At 43.4% G+C, this 19,197-nt stretch overlaps 1 protein-coding gene and 1 non-coding gene across 4 annotated transcripts in view; one reads left to right on the forward strand and one right to left on the reverse strand.

The window, feature by feature from the left end:
- Positions 1–19,197, forward strand: part of LOC128063644 (placental protein 13-like) — a 36,229-nt gene that overhangs the window by 11,616 nt on the left and 5,416 nt on the right. The window contains exon 2 of one of the 3 annotated variants that reach the window (XM_052656448.1): positions 7,587–7,661. The exons of the other annotated variants lie outside the window; for them this stretch is intronic. The gene's annotated coding sequence lies outside the window, so the exon portion shown is untranslated. The remainder of the gene's footprint in view (positions 1–7,586; positions 7,662–19,197) is intronic. 3 annotated transcript variants of the gene reach the window in all.
- Positions 1,522–1,594, reverse strand: TRNAG-UCC (transfer RNA glycine (anticodon UCC)). The gene has a single exon. It is a non-coding gene; the product is annotated as a tRNA-Gly (tRNA).

The raw sequence follows: 19,197 nt of genomic DNA on the forward strand, positions 1-19,197 counted from the left end.
CCATGGAGTGTAGCCCACCACGCTCCTCTGCCCATGGAATTCTCCAGGCAAGAATACTGGAGTGGGTTGCCATGCCCTCTTCCAGGGGATCTTCCCCACTCAGGGACTGAACCCAGGTGTCCTGCACAACAGGCAGATTCTTTACCACCTGAGCCACCAGGGAAGCCCACAGTTTTATAATCAAAGGAAGGGGAGAACTTCTTTGTCATTCTTGAGTAGATGTCATGCTTCCATCATTAGCTCCTCCTCCAAGTTGAGCAGGGGAGTTTTCTTGTCCCTACCTGGTCAAACCAGGCCCATACATTTTTGTTTTTTATGTGTGCTTAGTCAATCCTATGGGAAATCAATCCTGAATAAAAAAAATATATATATGTGTGCTTAGAGAGTGTCCTAGGGATCATTTAACTTACTGAGCTCACTGGGCAGGCTGTGGGGCTCACGGCACTGGTGTCTTATTGTTTGGGGCCATGTCTTGTGTTTCTGTTGCTAAGCAAGGCTGCCTGGTTTTGTGATTAAGCAAAACTGCTTTCCTTCCCTTTTAAAGAAAGTGTCTTCTCTTTCACTTATTTATTTTTGGCTGAACTGGGCTTCCGTTGCTGCCCGGGCTTTCTCTAGTTGTGGCGAGTGAGGGCTACTCTTCACTGTAGTACGTGGGCTTCTCATTGCCGTGGCTTCTCTAGCTGCAGAGTATGGGCTCCAGGCAAATGGGCTTTACTAGTTGTGTCCAGTGGGTTCAGTAGTTGCAGCTCCCTGCCTCTCGAGCACAGACAGGCTCAGTAGGTGAGGCACGTGTCTCCTGCATTGGCAGGCGGATTCTTTACCACTGAGCCACCAGTGAAGCCCCGAACCTGCTTTCTTGAGTAATCACTAACTTACAGGGGTCTCCCATATTTTTTCTACTTATAATCATTTAGTGGAATTAACTATTTAAATTAATCTGCTTTGTCCCTTTACTCTGTCCCTATCAATTCCACAGTCTAGAAAACCATAATCCTGCAGGAGAGTGATGGTTCTCCACAGCCAGGAGAGACTCTGTTCTCACTTTCTTCCAGACATATTAAGGTTTCAAAAACGCTTTTCTTTTTTTTCTTTTTTGGCCGTGCTGTGCAGAGTGTGGAATCCTAGTTCCCTGATCAGGGACTGAACCCGGGCCCATGGCATGAATGTCCCAAGTCCTAACAACTGGACCACCAGAGAAGTCCCACAAATGCTTTTCTTTATAAACATTAGTGAATACAACCAATGCTGGGAGACAGGATTCACTACTGTAACTGCATTAGAAACAACCGAGGCTGAACCCTGGAAGTCTCACCTCTGAGGATGGTTTTCCTTCTAAAACATTCCTATGTCCAGCTGCAGTGCTGGAGCGTCCTGCACAGAGCAAACCACTGAGCACTTCTTCCACAGAAAGTACAGATTTTTTCCTGGGAGTCACAGTGCAAAGCCATGGAGACAGCTCTCATAGCAGAGACTGAGACTCTCTTTTTTTTCTCTCTCTTTTTGGGCCATGTGGGATCTTAGTTCCCTGGCCAGGGATCAAACCTGTGCCCTCTGGATTGGAAGTGCAGAGTCTTAGCCACTGGACCACCAAGGAGCCCTGAGGCTCTCTCGAATGCTTTTGCTGCCATCCCACCTCCCTGTGGATGACTTCTGTTGCACATGTAACGACAAAGGGTGTGTGTGTGTGTGTGTGTGTGTGTGTGTCTGCATGTTACTTAGACCCTTCTCTGTCCCAGGGATAAACTATGTACTTATGTTGTTGTTTAGTCGCTCAGTCATGGCTGACTCTTTCAACCCTGTGGACTGTAGCCCGCTAGGCTTCTCTGTCCATGGGATTTCCCAGACAAGAATGCTGGAGTGGGTGGCCATTTCTTTCTCCGGGGATCTTCCTGACCCAGGGATTGAACCCATGTCTCTTGCATTGGCAGGCAGGTTCTTTACCACTGAACCACCCTTAATCTTGGACTTCAGCCTCCAGAGCTTTGAGAAAATAAATTTCTTATAAGCTGCCCAGTCTGTGATAGCTACGGCAGCCTTGGGGACCGATAAAGCTCACGTAGTTCTCACAGCCTCCCTATCCCACACCTCCTAGGCTATGTGATGACTCCAAGCTCAGGAAGGCTTGCTCAAATGACTGCCCATCACTCAAAGTCAGGCTGTGGACTCTCCCCTGCCCCTCCCTATTTGAGGACTCATATAACTCAGCTCAAGGTGGGGGATAAAAAGTGATGATGAAGCATCTGGAGAGCAGGAATTCACCAGGATGTGGAGAAAGCGGAAAAAGTCTGAGCCTGCTGGGGTGCAGCTCCTCCTTCGCACTGTGACTGTGCTGGGGAATTGGTGTGGCTCATTGTGTAACAACCTGCAACTGACTTAATAGCTCTGTGACTCAGGTGCTTTAGGTATGAAATTGACGTAATGTTCACAGTACCTACCTCACAGGGGTGTTGTAAGGAATAAGTCAATTAACTCATGTCATGTCCTTGTAACACAGCACAGAACTTATTAAGCTCAATGAAAATGTTGGGTACTTATTAGCATTAATCTGGCCCATCAATTGGGTGCCAGCTGTCCACCTTCAGTCCCCCTCAGTTGTGTGCGTGCAGTAGATGTTGGTGCTGGGAATGAGGCTGCTCACTTTTCTCCTGAAGGCTGGAATGTTCCCATAGGGAACAGAGGGTGAAGGGCATCTGGTTTGGCCCAGGCTGAGGTGGAAGGGATGAGAGGTTACAGGCACATTCACACCAACCCACCTCCCTCTGACTGAGGCAGAGGGAATAACCGTCAGCCCATACCCAGGTCAGTCACAAGACAATATATTAATAATAGGCATGCAATGGGACACACACTCACCTCTCTTCTCCTTGGAGCTGTGGCTAAAGGTCCTCAGAGAAAGGGGAGGGGTAGGGAGAGGGTCCCAGCCCTAGCGCCTGTCTCACCAGGCTGGCAGGCATCGTCTGCGTAAGATCCCTTCTGTGTCTTGGAGTGCTGAGGAGAAGCCTTTTTAAGGGGGCATCTGATGGGGATTTTTCAAGCCACCCCTCCACACCAACCCCATTCCAGAGCCTCATCTCTCTATGACTGTAGGCTTTCTCAGGAACCATGCTGCAACGCTGGATCATGACACAGACATTCCACTAGGAAGTATTTATTTGGCTGTGCCAAGTCTTCGTTGCGGCATGCAGGATCTTTAGGTGCAGCATGCAAACGCTTAGTTGAGGCATGTGGGATCTAGCTCCCTGACTGGGGATGAAATTCAGGCTTCCTGCACTGGGAGTGTAGAGTCTTAGCCACTGGACCACCAGAGAATTCCCACAAGTACTCCATTTTTTTCCATCCTTAGTCTAAGAAAGTTTTATGTGGCTCCAAATGACGGGAGGCTACTGCTCCTGGGAGTGAGGCTGGCTGGCCTGCAGGCTCCAGCCCACACTTCTTCCTGTGAACCAGGAATAAGTGGTAATTTGCTTTGCTAATAAAAATCACCCAAATCTCAATGGTTTATGACAATAGAGTTTATTATTATTTTTAAAACTTTTATTTGTTTTTTGGCTGCGCTGGGTCTTCACTGCTATGCGTGGGCTTCTCTAGTTGTGGTGAGCGCAGGCTACTCTCCATGGTGGTGCACAGGCGTCTCAATGCAGTGGCTTCTCCCGTTGCAGAGCACTAGCTCTAGGCCCTTGGGCTCACTAGTTGTGACCTATGGGCTTAGTTGCCCCAGGGCATGTGGAATCTTGTACCAGATGTCCCCAGAATTTATGTTTTACTTACAATCTGCTCTGGGTCAGCAGTGATTCTGTTCCATGTATCTTCCTCAATTCAAGCCTGAAGAAGCCTTGCCTTCTTGGGACATGCCATTCCTGTGGCAAGACGGAACATAGAAATGATGGAACTACACACGCTGTCCAAAGTTTTGTCCAGAAGTGACACTCATCACTACGGCTCACATATCACTGGCCAGGTTAAGTCCAATGGCAAAGCCTGGGGTCAATGGTTGGGAGGTCTCTGCTTCTGTTGGAACCAATAACATCATTTACCTTCCCAATGCATTTTAAAGTATCTCAGAGCACACACACACACAAATTAATGGAGCTTTTAAATTCTTTGTATAAAGTGAGTATACCTATTTTAAAAGCCAAGAAAGACTACACAACAGCACATATAGCAATCTCACTTATGAATACTGATGGAAAAATCCTAAATAGACTATTCATGAATAGTATCAATAGAACACTAAAAGAATAATGCATCTTGATCAGATTGGCTCACTTCCTGAATCATGCAAGGTTAGGAAATTCTGTTAATTCAGCAGAGGAACAGATCTAATAAAAATCATGTGGGCAGTGAACCCAGGAGCCCCAGTGAAGACTCAGGACACCAATTTTCCAGGTGTTAAATTTAGAAACTTGGATTTTATGGTTCTTTCTTTTCTCAACTTGGTTAATATCCATGGACTTTGCTATTTGCAAGTTGCCGAGTCAAGCTTTATTCTTGTAAAACCAATTTTTGTAGTGAGGCAAAGCTAAAAGATACTTTCCACAATGAAGACAAAAGAGTCTGCAAAATAAAGTAAAAATTAAAAAAAAATGCAAGATACACAAATAGAAAAAAAAAAGTCTGCATCAATCAAGATTTTTCTAAAAACTGGCTTCAGAAGATCCAACATGAATAGTACCTATTTTCTGTTTCCTAATCATACTCTTCCATTTTCTCCAAACTGTGAAAGAAGTGCTTTCTTTCCCCCTATTTACAGTCCATGGCACTCCACACCACATGCTGGAATAAAAATGTTTCCGTTGTAGGATTGGCAAAAGACTCTCTTAAATGAATCCAAAAAAGAAGGGCAGGTTTCTCTGAAGGCAGCCTTCTCCTCTTTTGATGTACAGGATATCGCATGTCTTTCGGCCTATCATAGTCGAGTTCTGCAGCCAGGCGACTGAGAGCCACAGACACAAAGAGATCTTACATAAATGTATAGGCATCCAGATAAGACGTTGGGATTACGCGTTTGCCAGAGGCTATCGTGGAAATGTTTCCTTTGCTGTACACACATGCATAAACACCCAGCTGGGTTTGCCATACCCTCTTAATTGGCTGCCCGCGCACTGGGCACCCCTTCCCCAAAGAGAGGCTGCACTTGCTCCAGGTCAGGCCCGAAGCCCTCGGGCTTGCGTTGGGGTCGTGGGAAGGCAGCTGGGCCGGGGGCCATTCTCCTGCCAGGGCAGTTCTCAGAGACCTGCGTCCTCTTGTGGTCAGAGGCCTTCTCCAACCTTGTCCGTCATGCAGCATCCCTCTGGGGCTCCGCGGGCCTTGCTGGCCACCTCTCGAAGCCTATCTCCACCTGCAGGACACTGCAGTCGGTTTTTGCCACGCTGGGGTCGGCAGGACACTGCTGCCTGTAGGCAACTTGGGCATCTCGAACCCACAGGCTCAACTGCATGCTTCTCTGAAACAGCGGAACAATGAGACACCGCGATACTGTGTGTGACCACTTGAGTGCGTGCACACGCGCGTACGTATTACTCTGCGCATGCGTGAGCGTGAGTGTGTTTGCTTACGCGCCGCACTTTGAACTCACAGCTGTGGAGACCGTGCCTGAGAGAAGGTTAGTTATGCTGTTTCCGTCTGGCTGAAGAATCCCTTGGACTGCAAGGAGATCCAACCAATCCATTCTAAAGGAGATCAGCCCTGGGATTTCTTTGGAAGGAATGATGCTAAAGCTGAAACTCCAGTACTTTGGCCACCTCACGCGAAGAGTTGACTCATTGGAAAAGACCCTGATGCTGGGAGGGATTCGGGGCAGGAGGAGAAGGGGACAACAGAGGATGAGATGGCTGGATGGCATCACCTACTCGATGGACGTGAGTGTGAGTGAACTCTGGGAGTTGGTGATGGATAGGGAGGCCTGACACTGTTTCCACTGTTTCCCCATCTATTTCCCATGAAGTGATGGGACCAGATGCCATGATCTTGGCCTGGCGTCCTGCGATTCACGGGGTCGCAGAGTCGGACACGACTGAGCGACTGAACTGAACTGAAGTTGCTCTTAGTACCTAACGAATGAGAACGGCTGCTTCACACTTTGAATCTTAGTCAAGTAATTCTTGGTAAGACACACTCACAGCATCAGTGTCTCAGACCCTATTTTGTTTTGGAAAACTGCAACTTTTGGTGCTGGAAACCTGAAATGGCCCTCCTGTGTCTGCTGTTAACCCATATGCCTTTGCACCTCTTTGTGTTTCCCATCTGCTTTTCTCTTTCCAGCTTTTCTTTCACCTTCCCTTTTTCCTCTCTATTCCTTCTCCTCCTTGGTCTTTCCCCCTGCTGTCTTCTCTTTCCGTTTTCCGCATCCACTTTACCTTTCTCCTTCTCCCGCTCTTCATGTTCTTTCTCCCAGCCTCCATCCTTCACGTTTCTTTCTCCACACCATCTACCCCTCTGCCCTTCCTCTTAAATGTAAGTCTCTGGCAGGCTTCTCTGCCTACCCTACAGTTGCCACTCCCCAAACTTTCATCCCAGACTGCTCCTAACTTATAGGGGAGCTGTCTTCCAGACCCTCTTGTAATGCCACCTCTCTGTCTGTATCTGGACTGTCCTCCTTCCCCCTCTCCTTCCCTTCCCGCTGGATCCTAGTTTCCTGACCAGGGATGGAATCCATGGACCCTGCAGTGGGAAGTGAGGATTCTTAACCACAGGATCACGAGCTAAGTCCCACCTCTGTTCTTTCCTATTAATTTATTTGCTTATCTGCACCAGTGAGTTGTCTTAATACATTTATATCAAACACTTTAATATGTGATTTATTGACAGTGAATGAGCTTGAATCTCCTTCCTAGTTCTTCGAGATTGTCTCAGTTCTCTTTGGACTTTACAGTGTGAAGTTTTGAGTCAGTTTGAGAATTTCTCTAAAAGCCTACTGGGATTTTGCTTAGGAATTCTTGAATTCTTAGATTAATTTAGGGAAGAACTGGAATTTTTAAAATGAATCTTTCTCCTGTATTAATGTGGTGTATGTGTCAGTTTTCTTTATATAAGTTTTATAGTATTCTCCCGTATTAATGTGATGTATGTGTCAGTTTTCTTTATATAAGTTTTATAGTTTTCTCCCCCCTAATTGTTTATAGATGTAGCTAGTGAAACTGTGACTAAAAACGAATGAGAAACAAATTCAAAATGGAGTTTACCTGGGGCAGTGAGCAAGTTGAGGCAGTGGGGAGGGATGACTAGGGAGATTCACAGGTGTTACCAACCAGGGTTCTTAGCCTCTTTAATCAACGGACATTGAACAGGCTAGGCACATTCAGGCGAGGCTTTATTGGGACTCGTGTTGCTGTAGGAGTGAGTGAAAACAAGGAACAGGTTCCCTTGCTCTGCTCTCTGAAGGAGTGATGAGCTGGTTTCCTACATGGGAGTGAGCGTCGGGGTGAGGGCTGGGGTGGATGGAGGGATGGGTTAGTTGATCTGCCATTCCGCTTGGTGGTGCTGTTTGGGTTTTTGGTCTTTTTGTATCCTGTTCATAATTTGCCTCAACCCTACAGCACGCAGTTATCTTTAGTTCCTTATGGTTTCTTTACATTTTATTGCTCTAGGAGGCCCTTGTCTAGGCACCTTGCCTAGGTGTAACCACGGCAGCAAAGGGTCCCAGGTTTGAGCTCATCTCATAGGTACAAATGTTGTTATTTCTGAAGCTTGGTGGCTATATGACTATTTTTTAAAATTTCATTTTAATTGTTCTAATTTGTTATATAAGCTTTATGTGTGTGATACATTTTGCAATTTAAACTGCCTGCCTTTTATTGTTTTTGATTTTTAGAAACGTTAAGCATTTGTTTGCTGTTGTGAATGGGCTCTTTATTGCTGTGGGACTCTTGGGCTGGTGTATAAGAATGCCAGTGGTTCCCATGTTGCTTTGTCCAGTAACTTTGCTGAATGTTTGTAAGTTCTAATAAACATTAAAATTAGTTTCTTTGACAATTGCAAATAATTTGAGGTTTTGTTTTTTTTTCTTGGTCAGTCTCCCTAACGGTTGTCAGTTTTGTTAATCTTCTCAAGGAACCAACTTTTGATTCTTGATTTTGTCTGAAAATGATTTCTTTCTGCTTGTTTGGATTTAGTTTTCCTTTCTAGTTTCTTAAAGTGGAAGGTTAAATTATTTATTTGAAATTTTTATTTTTTGTTAATATAGTCATTTACAACTCTAAATTTCCCTGCAAACAGTGCTTGTGCTACACCTCATAAGTTGTTTTCATTTATCTCAAAATATTTTAAAATTTCTCTTGTGATTTTTTTCTTTGACCAGTTGATTCTTCAGGAGACTATTGTTTAATTTCCACACATTTGTGAATTTCCCAAATTTTCTTCTGTTGTTGATTTTGATTTAGTTCTGTTGTGCTCAACATACTGTGTACGATTTCAGTCTTTTAAAAATGTTGAATTGGCGGGGCCGCCCCGCCCCCGCGGGCCCGGGTGCTCTAAGTGCTGCGCGGAGACCCTCTGCCCGCCTTGGAACAGTGCACGCCGTCGCCCTGGGGAATGTGGGCGGGTGCTGTCTGAGTGCTGTGCACTGGCCTCGCTCTGCTGTGGGTACGGAAATTCACAGAAAAACACGAATGTGTTACAACAGAAAACGGTGTTGAAACACTGGGAATTAGCAATTTTGCACAAGAAGCTTTGGGAGATGTTTACCGTAGTCTGCCTGAAGTTGGGACGAAATTGAACAAACAAGAGGAGTTTGGGGCTTGAAAAGTGTGAAAGCTCCTAGTGAACTCTATTCTTTATCAGAAGTAACTGAAATTAATAAAACTCTAGCAGAAAGTCCAGGACTTGCCAACAAATCTTGTTATGAAGATGGTTGGCTGATGAAGATGACATTCAGTAACCCTTTAGAACTAGATGAACTAGTGAAGAAGCATATGAGAAATACATAAAATCGACTGAGGAGTGAAAATGGAAACCCTAAATAAACTAGCTTGAAACAACTTAAAAAAAACACTTGAACTTCTAGATGTTCAAGCTGGATTTAGAAAAGGCAGAAGAACCAGAGATCAAATTGCCAACATCCGCTGGGTCATTGAAAAAGCAAGAGAGTTCCAGTAAAACATCTACTTCTGCCTTATTGACTATGCCAAAGCCTTTGTGTGGATCATAACAAACTGGAAAATTCTTAAAGAGATGGGAATACCAGACCACCTGACCTGCCTTCTGAGAAATCTGTATGCAGGTCAAGAAGCAACAGTTAGAACTGGACATGGAACAACAGACTGGTTCCAAATAGGAAAAGGAGTATGTCAAGGCTATATATTGTCACCCTGCTTATTTAACTTCTATGCAGAGTACCTCATGAGAAACACTGGGCTAGAAGAAGCACAAGCTGGAATCAAGATCGCCGGCAGAAATATCAATAACCTCAGATATGCAGATGACACCACCCTTATGGCAGAAAGTGAAGAAGAACTAAAGAGCCTCTTGATGAAAGTGAAAGAGGAGAATGAAAAAGTGGGCTTAAAACTCAACAGTCAGAAAACGAAGATCATGGCATCTGGTCTCATCACTTCATGGCAAATAGATGGGGGAACAGTGACAGACTTTATTTTTTGGGGCTCCAAAACACTGCAGATGGTAACTGCAGTGATGAAATTAAAAGATGCTTGCTTCTTGGAAGAAAAGCTATGACCAACCTAGACAGCATATTAAAAAGCAGAGACATTACTTTGCCAACAAAGGTCCATCTAGTCAAAGCTATGGTTTTTCCAGTGGTCATGTATGGTTGTGAGAGTTGGACTATAAAGAAAGGTGAGCACCGAAGAATTGATGCTTTTGAACTGTTGTACTGGAGAAGATTCTTGAGAGTCCCTTGGACAGCAAGGAGATGCAACCAGTCCATCCTAAAGGAAATCAGTCCTGAATATTCATTGGAAGGACTGATGTTGAAGCTGAATCTCCAGTGCTTTGGCCACCTGACGTGAAGAACTGACTCATCTGAAAAGACCCTGATGCTGGGAAAGATTGAAGGTGGGAGGAGAAGGGGACGACAGAGGATGAGATGGTTGGATGGTATGACTGACTCAATGGACATGAGTTTGAGTAAACTCCAGGAGTTGGTGATGGACAGGGAGGCCTGGCATGCTGCAGTCCATGGGGTGGCAAAGAATCAGACAGGACTGACTGACTAAACTGAATTGATGGTCTACCCTGGAGAATGATTCATGTACACTTGAGAAGAATCTGCATTCGCTTGTTGGGTGAATGATAAATTTCTGATAGGATTAGTTGTACAAGTCTTCTGCTTCCTTGGCTTTCTGCCTAATTGTTCTGTCCATTATTGAAAGTGGAATACTGAAATCTCCAACTATTATTGTTGAATTGTTTGTTTCTCCATTTGATTTTGTTTTTTGCTTCATGTATTTAGGGGCTCTGTTGTTGGTGCTTATATGTTTGTTTACTTCTTGATTAAATGATCTCTCTTAATATGTCATTCTTTGTCTCTAGTAAAAAAAAATTTTGTCTGTAGTAATAATTTTTATCTTAAAGTCTGATTTTAAAGTGTTAGCATAGCCACTCTGGCTTTCTTTTGTTTACTGTTTGCTTGGTATATCTCTTTCATATTTTTACTTTTAGTCTATTTGTGTTTTTGAATCTGATTTGTGTCTTGTAGATAGCATGTAAGTGAAAGTGTTAGTCACTCAATTGTGTCTGACTCTTTTAGACCCCATGGACTGTGGCCCACCAGGCTCCTCTGTCCATGGAATCCTTCAGGCAAGAATACTGGAGTGGGTAGCCATTCCCTTCTCCAGGGGATCTTCCTGATCCAGGGATTGAACCTGGGTCTCCCACACTGCACGCAGATTCTTTACCATCTGAGCCACCATATATTTGAATCATAAAAATAATTTTTACCAATCTCTGCCTTTTAATTGGAGTGCTCTGTGCTGTCTTTCAGGAAACCAGGTTGGTTTCAGCCCTGCCATTCCTTAGCACATGGGTTCCCAGGTCACCTTGGAGATTTGCTTCCAGTCAGCTTGAAGAAGAAGGGAAAATGGAGCCTTCGTAGGAGGTTTTTGTGGGACAAGCTTGGACATGGTGCCCACGACTTATATTCCATTGGCTACAAGTCAGGCATAGAAATGCTTAACTGCAAAGGAGGTTGGGAAGTGTGCTTATCTCTATGCTAAGGAAAAAATGACAAGGACTTTGTGAAAGACTAGCAGAGTCCACCACAGTAATATAAGAGAAGGACAGTGTATTTGGAGAATAACATTACCATCAATGAGGTTGCATATTGCACTTGTTAAAAGATCTTAGTGATAACTTCTTTAGATCAGATAACTTTTGAAATAACGGTGGCTATTGGAACTACAGTCGTATAGGATTCATGGCTCTGGATTTTGCTTGGCTAGCAGGAGAAATTAATATTGCAGTTGTCAATTTATGGTAGACCTTAACTAGTAGAATGGATGTGTACTGTCACTGATAAAAAATATCAGGCCTGTGTGACCCAGAAACTGTTAATTGAAAATGTCCATAAAGAAGCATTGAGGTTGTACAAGACTAAGAGCTGGGTTCTGTTTACATACTTGTAGCCTTTTGGGAATTTGGGGAAAAATATTTTACAGTTATTTTAGTAATACTAGAAATAACAATTGGCACATATACAGTAGAAATGCTTATAAAAAGTGTCAATTATAGGAACACATCAAGAGCTTTCTCACCTGAAACAAAACAAGTAATATGCCTAGAAAATGAAACCTGAAGGAAGAGAGATGAAGAGTCTTGGACATAGGCAAATTTAAGATAAACTGTCCTTAAGGTTTATCTTAAATTTGCTTATGCCCAAGAAACTATCCTTAAGCTGGGCTTCCCCAGTGGCTCAGCGGTAAAGAATCCACCTGCAATGCAGAAGCCGCAGGAGACATGGGTGTGATCCCTGGGTCAGGAAGATCCCCTGGAGGAGAGCATGCCAACCCACTCCAGTATTCTTGCCTGGAGAATCCCATGGACAGAGGAGCCTGGTGGGCTACAGTCCATAGGTCACAAAGAGTTGGACACGACTGAAGTGACTTCGTGTGCACGTATCCTCAAGGAGCAACAGAAAAGGGAAACTGTTGAAAAATATTACAGAATGTCTCTTTATTTGAGTTTTTCCAGAAGTAGACCCTTAGACCTGGGAGCAAGTGCCAGTGATTTATTTGGGAAGTGAAGTGGGGGGGATGTGTTAACAGGGAAGGGAAGGTGATAAAGAGTGCTTTATTAACCCAGTGACTACAGTGCAAAGCAGAAAGTTAAGGCCACATGAAAACTCTGGGAAGTAACACAAAACCCATGCCTCAGAATTATCTCATGGGAGACTGAGGGTTTTGGGCAATTTATACACCAACTCCTGAGTGTCTTTGATTAGAGTTGTTTCCTGGTACATGTTAATTCCTTGGCATTTCCAGATTGCCATGCATCTATGGGGAATATTATTTCCTATATTTCCAGAAAAGGACAGTAAGGCACTGATGAAGGTTCTGGCTGTTGGAAATCCACTGGTGCACAGACACCAAGAAGTGTGAGCAGGGTGCTGATGGTTTCTGTTAGAGTCTCCCCTGCACCACTCATGTCTACTGGTGCCTCAGTGAAGTTCAGTCCATCCTGCCACTGATTGTCAAGTGGCAGCAAGTCACACTTGTCTTTCAAAAAGATATACCATTGGACAGGTTAAGGTCTTCACTGCTGTAGTTGGCTGGCCTTGGTCAAATTTTGCTTCTATATTATTCTAGACTTCTCTCATACATGGCCAGTACTTCTCTTGATCTGTGTTGCTTAGTTGCTGGAATAAACTATTGCCTTCTTGTCTGAGCGATCTGAACCCCTGGTTACCTTTCCCTCATTGCACTGATGATGCTGCAATCTTCTATCTACAGTTAGTTTTGGACATGGAAACATCAAAAGTTCTAGGTGTATTCTTCCTTGTTCCTGTTACATGGCATCGGTTCTGTATCCTGCCAATATAGTAATCTATTTCTTTGCTTGCTGTTCTCTTGGCATGAAGAGCCCAAAAGTGATTGGGTGGCAACCAGAGCTTAAGATTAATGGAACTCTGGCTGTGTCCTCTGGTGGATGTGGTCCTTCTCCTGAAAACCAAGACCTCTAGAGCTGCAAGCTCTGGAATTTCCAGGACAGAAACTCATATTCTCCAAGTGGGTCATAAGAGTCATGGTGAGAGGGGTCACTTCTCCATCCACCTCTCATTTGCCCAAACCTGGGTATTCTGCTTATTGAGAACTATACCATACAATGGCTTTTGGTTTAAGGCATCTCGAGGGACTGTACTCCAGCACCACAGGGTAGAATCTCCAAGCTGATGCCTTAGCTGTGCTTGCAAAAGGTCACTCAGAGGCAGGGAGTGAAGCCTGGATTCTGTTCTCAACTGCTTTTAATATACTCAGCTCATTCAGATCTGAGGTATGCTCCCATTAGAGTCTGGGCTATTTTCAAGAATTGCTCTGTTCCCTATATAGATGGAGTCTCTCTTCTTGTCCTGCCCCAACCATTCACCATCAAGGGAGGTGGGAGGAGACATCACCCTTGTAGATCTTGTATATCACAGAGATCTATAAGAAACAATGTCCCAGGTTTACTATTCAGGTTAGAAGCGGTGCACACTTACTCACTTGGTTATTTGTGCGCTCCTTCCACACGTCTGTTTTGAGTAGCTTCTCTATGACAGGCCTCCTTGAAATAAACATCCCCTGATTTCCAAACCATGCTTTCTGTCCATGTGACAGCTTTTGCAGCAGGGGTTCTGGGGATGGGACAGTCTTCAGGGGTGGAGACACTTGGCCTTCACCAATTGTTCTGTTTAATAAACGGTGTCTGATGGCAGAAGATGACCTGTTGCTTTCCTTGTAGCTTCCCAAGGCTCACAGGTGTACTTAGAACCAAGTATAAGCCTCTTAAGTTGGTGCTGAAAGCTTTTGTGATAGGGATCCTGCTCTCTTGATATTTACCAGAACTTTTTAACTCATCTTGAGGGCCCTAAAAATAAAACGTTGAACTACTGCCATAAACATGCTATGATACAGTTCCTTTTTTCATTGGTTATGTTGCAACTTCTGATTAATTTTTATTGATAGAACATACCAGTACTCTAATATTCAGGATAACTGCGAACTCTTGTTGAATTATCCCTATATTAATATTTTGTCTATTTCATGAGGGAAGCATAAGGAAATTTCACCTGTCTTAATATATGGCTTATGAGTCCATAGTATGGAATGTAGGTTTATTTTACTATTGCAGTTTTTAAAACTTTTTTATTTTATTCATTTTTTTTCCTGTGGGGTTGTGCCAAGTCTTTGTGTACAGTCTTTGTCTAGTTGTGGGGAGCACGGAGTGCTTTTCATTTCAGTGCACAGGCTTCTCATTGCGGAGGCTTCTCTCATTGCAGAACACAGATTCTAGGTGCACAGGCTTTAGGAGTTGGAGAGCACAGGCTCAGTAGTTGGTGACTCTTGGGCTCCAGAGCACAGGGTCAGTATTTTGGCACGTGGGCTTAGTTGCCCCACAGCCTGTAGAATCTTCCTAGACCAGGGATCAAACCCATGTCCCCTGCATTGGCAGGTGAATTCTTTTTTATGAAAATGAAAATAGAAAAAATTTTGCACAACTCTACAGGATCTTGGTTCTTTGGGAGACAGAATATGTAAAAGATTTTTATTTTTATTTTTTTAAATAAAAATTAATTTATTTTAATTGGAGGCTAATTACTTTACAATATTGTATTGGTTTTGCCATACATCAACATGAATCTGCCACGGGTGTACACGTGTTTCCCATCCTGAACCTCCCTCCCTCCTCCCTCCCCGTACCATCCCTCTGGGTCATCCCAGTGCACCAGCCCCAAGCATCCTGTATCCTGCATCGAACTGGGGCTGGCGATTCATTTCATATATGATATTATACATGTGTGAGGGTTCCCGTTTTTATACATCCTTGCCAACACTTGTCATTTTTTACCTTTTTGTGAATAGCCATTCTGACAGACATGAGTTGATAGCTAATTGTAGTTCTGATTTGCATTTCCCTAATAATTTGTGGTGTGCAGATATCCTCCCCTGTTTGGTAGGTTATTTTTTCTGTCCTTGATGGTATTGTTTACTGTGAAGGAGATGTTTAGTTTATGTTTATTTTTGCTTTTGTTTGCCTCCGATCAGGTGACATAGCTAGAAAGATACCGCTAAGACTGATGTCAATGAGTATGCTGCCTGTGTTTTCTCCTTGGAGTCTTCTGGTTTCAGGTCTTAGATTCAAGCTTTTCATCAATTTGGAGTTGATTTTTGTATATGATGTGAGAGAATAGTTTCTTTTTTTTATGCCCGACTTTCATAGCAGTTATTGAAGAGACTCTCCTTTCTCCCTGGTGTGTTCTTTGTTCCTTTGTCATAAATCAATTATCCATTTATGTGTGGATTTTTTCTGGGCTCTCAATGCTGTTCCATTGGTGATGTGTCACTCTTTTTTATGTCCAGTTCTGTGCAGTTCCAAATTGGGAAAGGTGTATGTCAAGGCTGCATGTTGTCATCCTGCTTATCTAACTTATATGCAGAGTACATCATGAGAAATGGCTGATTGGATGAAGCACAAGCTGGAATCAAGATTGCCGGCAGAAATATCAATAACCTTAGATATGCAGATGACACCACCCTTATGGCAAAAAGCGAAGAAGAACTAAAGAGCCTCTTGATGAAAGTGAAAGAGGAGAATGAAAAAGTTGACTGAAAACTCAACATTCAGAAAACTAAGATCAGGGCATCTGGTCCCATTACTTCCTGGCGAATAGATGGGGAAACAGTGACAGACGTTATTTGGGGGGGCTCCAAAATCATTGCAGATGGTGACTGCAGCCATGACATTAAAAGACACTTGCTCCTTGGAAGAAAAAGCTATGACCAACCTAGACAGCATATTAAAAATCAGAGACATTACTTCGCCAACAAAGGTGTGTCTAGTCAAGGCTGTGGTTTTTCCAGTGGTCATGTATGGATGTGAGAGTTGGACTGAGAAGAAAGCTGAGCACCGAAGAATTGATGCTTTTGTACTGTGGTGTTAGAGAAGACTCTTGAGAGTCCCTTGGACTGCGAGGAGATCCAACCAGTTCACCCTAAAGGAGATGAATCCTGGGTGTTCATTGGAAGGACTGATGCTGAAGCTGAAACCCCGGTACTTTGGCCACCTGATGCAGAGTCGGCTCATTGGAAAAGACCCTGATGCTGGGAGGGATTGGGGGGAGGAGAAGGGGATGACAGAGGAAGAGATGGCTGGATGGCATCACCGACTCAATGGAAGTGAGTTTGCATAAACTCCGGGAGTTGGTGATGGAGAGGGAGGCCTGGCTGCAGTGATTCATGGGGTCACAAAGAGTCGGACACAGCTGAGCAACTGAACTAAATGAACGTAAAGAAAAATAAATAGAGAGGTATTTCATGTTTAAAATTTAATCAGAATAAGGAAGAGAAAATTCTGGTGAAACCACGCTGACGTATCTGATCTTAGGATTTAATGTGAAAAGTATTTAGTAGCCGTGTCACCTTTGTTGTAATGCAAGACAGTGGGAAATGTTAAACAGTATAAAAAGTAATGTGTGTAATACAAAGCAATGAGGAAATTGCAAATCGTATCAACACTGCTGTCAATTGCTTCATTTTCTAGAAGAAGAGGTGACTGCTTACCCATGTTTGTTGGGCATCTTCATGTAAGGTTGGCGGGAATGATGTTTAACACAGGCTTCCAGGGACTTCCCTGTGGTCCCCTGGTTAGGACTCTGTGCTTCCACTGCAGTGGGTACAGGTTCGATTCCTTGTCAGGGAACTAAGATCCCACATACGTCAGAGCAAGTAAGCCAGTGGCCACAACTACCGGAGCTCCCCCACTACAGTGAAAGTTTGTGCACTGCAATGAAAGATCCCATGTGACACAATATATTTTATTTTATTTTTATTTTTATTTTTTTCCATGTGACACAATATTTTTTAAAAAACACAAGGCTTTGTGAGAATTTAAGCAGTTTTTGTGTGTCTTCAGTGTGTGTGTGTTTGTGTGTGTGAGAGAGAGAGAGATAGCATCTCATTTTGTCACGTGTGTAGCCACCGTGTAACCACCACCACTGTTCATGCACACACTGTTCCCTTGTGCTACCCTTTTATAGTCAGGTTCTCAGTCTACTCCGAAGCCTTGATGAGCACTGAGCTTCATCACTAGAATTTTGTGCTGTCAAGAGTTGATTCCTACAGTAAGTAACCTGTTGAGATCGACATCTTTCATTCCTCACAGTACCCTTAAGATTCATTCTGTTTTATTTTTCCCAAGTATCAAGTAATCAATACAAAGTCTCGTTAACTCTAGGCAGGGTCAGACTTTCTGTTCTATTTATTTTATTCCCTTTTCTTGCCTTATTTTTACTGACTAAAACCTCCAGTAGTAGGTCAGGTAGTGGTGATAATGAGTCTTGGCTCGTTTTGGATGTTAGACTGAAAACATTCTTCATTATTGAGTGTGATGTTGACTGTAGATTTATTATAGTGTTCTATCAGGTTGAGAAATTTCCCTTCTATATCTAGTTTGCTGATGATATTTGGCAGAAAGCAACACAATTCTGGAAAGCAGTTACCCTTCAATTAAAAAATGAATAAATTTAAAATTAAAAACAAGATTTTTTTAAAAGTAAACTTTTATTGGAAAGAATGATGAATTCCGGAGAAGCTGCAAATGTTGTCTAGTGAGGCCCCATGCACCCATTGCCTGTGCTGTGCTGTGTCACTTCAGTCAAGTCTGACTCTTTGCAACCCTATGGACTGTAGCCCTCAGGTTCCTGTGTCCATGGAATTCTCCAGGCAAGGATACTGGAGTGGATTGCCATGCCCGCCTCCAGGAGATCTTCCTGGCCCAGGGATCGAACCCATGACTTTTATGTCTCCTGCCTTGGCAGGCGGGTTCTTTACTGCTGCTGCCACCTATTGCCGAGTTTTTCCCAATTGGATACGTCTTACATAATTATAGTTCAGTGTCAAAACCAGGGATTATACATCGGTACAATGGATGCATATAGTTCTGTGTCATTTTATGAGAAATATAGGTATGTGTAACCAGCCCCACAATCAAGATAAAACATTACTGCAGCGTCAAGATGGACCGCATGCTGTTCCTGTGTAGCAGCGTCTGGTGCTTCTTCCTGACCGCGGTCTTTCGGCACCACCCGTGTCCTTTCTGTCTCTAACTTTTCACTTTTGAGGATGGTAAACAAATGCGCTTACACATTTTGTGACCTTTTCAGGCCGGCTTTTCCACTCAGGACAATGCTCATGTGATCTCTTGATTTCCTCTTAACCTCACTGTGCTTCACTTCTGCCTCTTTTTCTTTTGGGTCCTTGATCTGAACAACTCAGTGCCGATTCATTCCCGTTGTAAGCTGCACTCACTCCCTTGGTGATCTCAGCGTTTCACAGTTTTAATTGCTATCTATATGTTAGAATTTCAAATGTTGTATCTCCGACCAGACCTCTCTTCCAAATTCATGCATTATCCCCTGTACAATAGGCATCTCAACCTCCAAGTGCCCAAAGCTGAATTCCTTATCTTTTTCCTTCCCAGTGGTCCCAGCCAGTTTGCTGACCTCAGTGTAGAACTTCAGTAGTTCAGTAAATAAGAGCAAAATCCTACTAGTCATTCTTGATTCTCACTTTTAATGTTTTAGTGAAGATGGTACTGGTTCATAACATCATAACAGTTTCATGTGTGCAGCCTTATACTTCTGCCTCTGTATCGTCTGCATGACCAAAAACTGTGTTTTTGTCCGTCATCGTACAGTTGATGTGCTCACCCATTGTGCCTCCCCCTATAGCTACTATTCTGTTTCCTATGCATTTATTTTCATTAGGCTTGTTTATTTATTTGTTGATGGTGTTTGCTTTTTATGTTCCACCTATGAGTGAAGTTATATGATATTTGTCTTTCTCAACCTGACTTATTTCCACTTAGTACGATGCCCTCAAGCCCTGTCCATGTTGTTGCAGTTGGCAGGATTTCATCATTCTTATAGCAGAGTCGTGTTTCATGTATATATATGTCTATATCCCACCTCTTCTTTACCCAGTCATCCAGTGATGGGCAATTTTTGTTTCTGTATCTTGCTGTTGTCCATAAATCTTTGACAAACATAGGGGT

The sequence above is a fragment of the Budorcas taxicolor genome, chromosome 18 (genome assembly GCF_023091745.1).
Source record: "Budorcas taxicolor isolate Tak-1 chromosome 18, Takin1.1, whole genome shotgun sequence".
NCBI lineage: Eukaryota > Metazoa > Chordata > Mammalia > Artiodactyla > Bovidae > Budorcas > Budorcas taxicolor.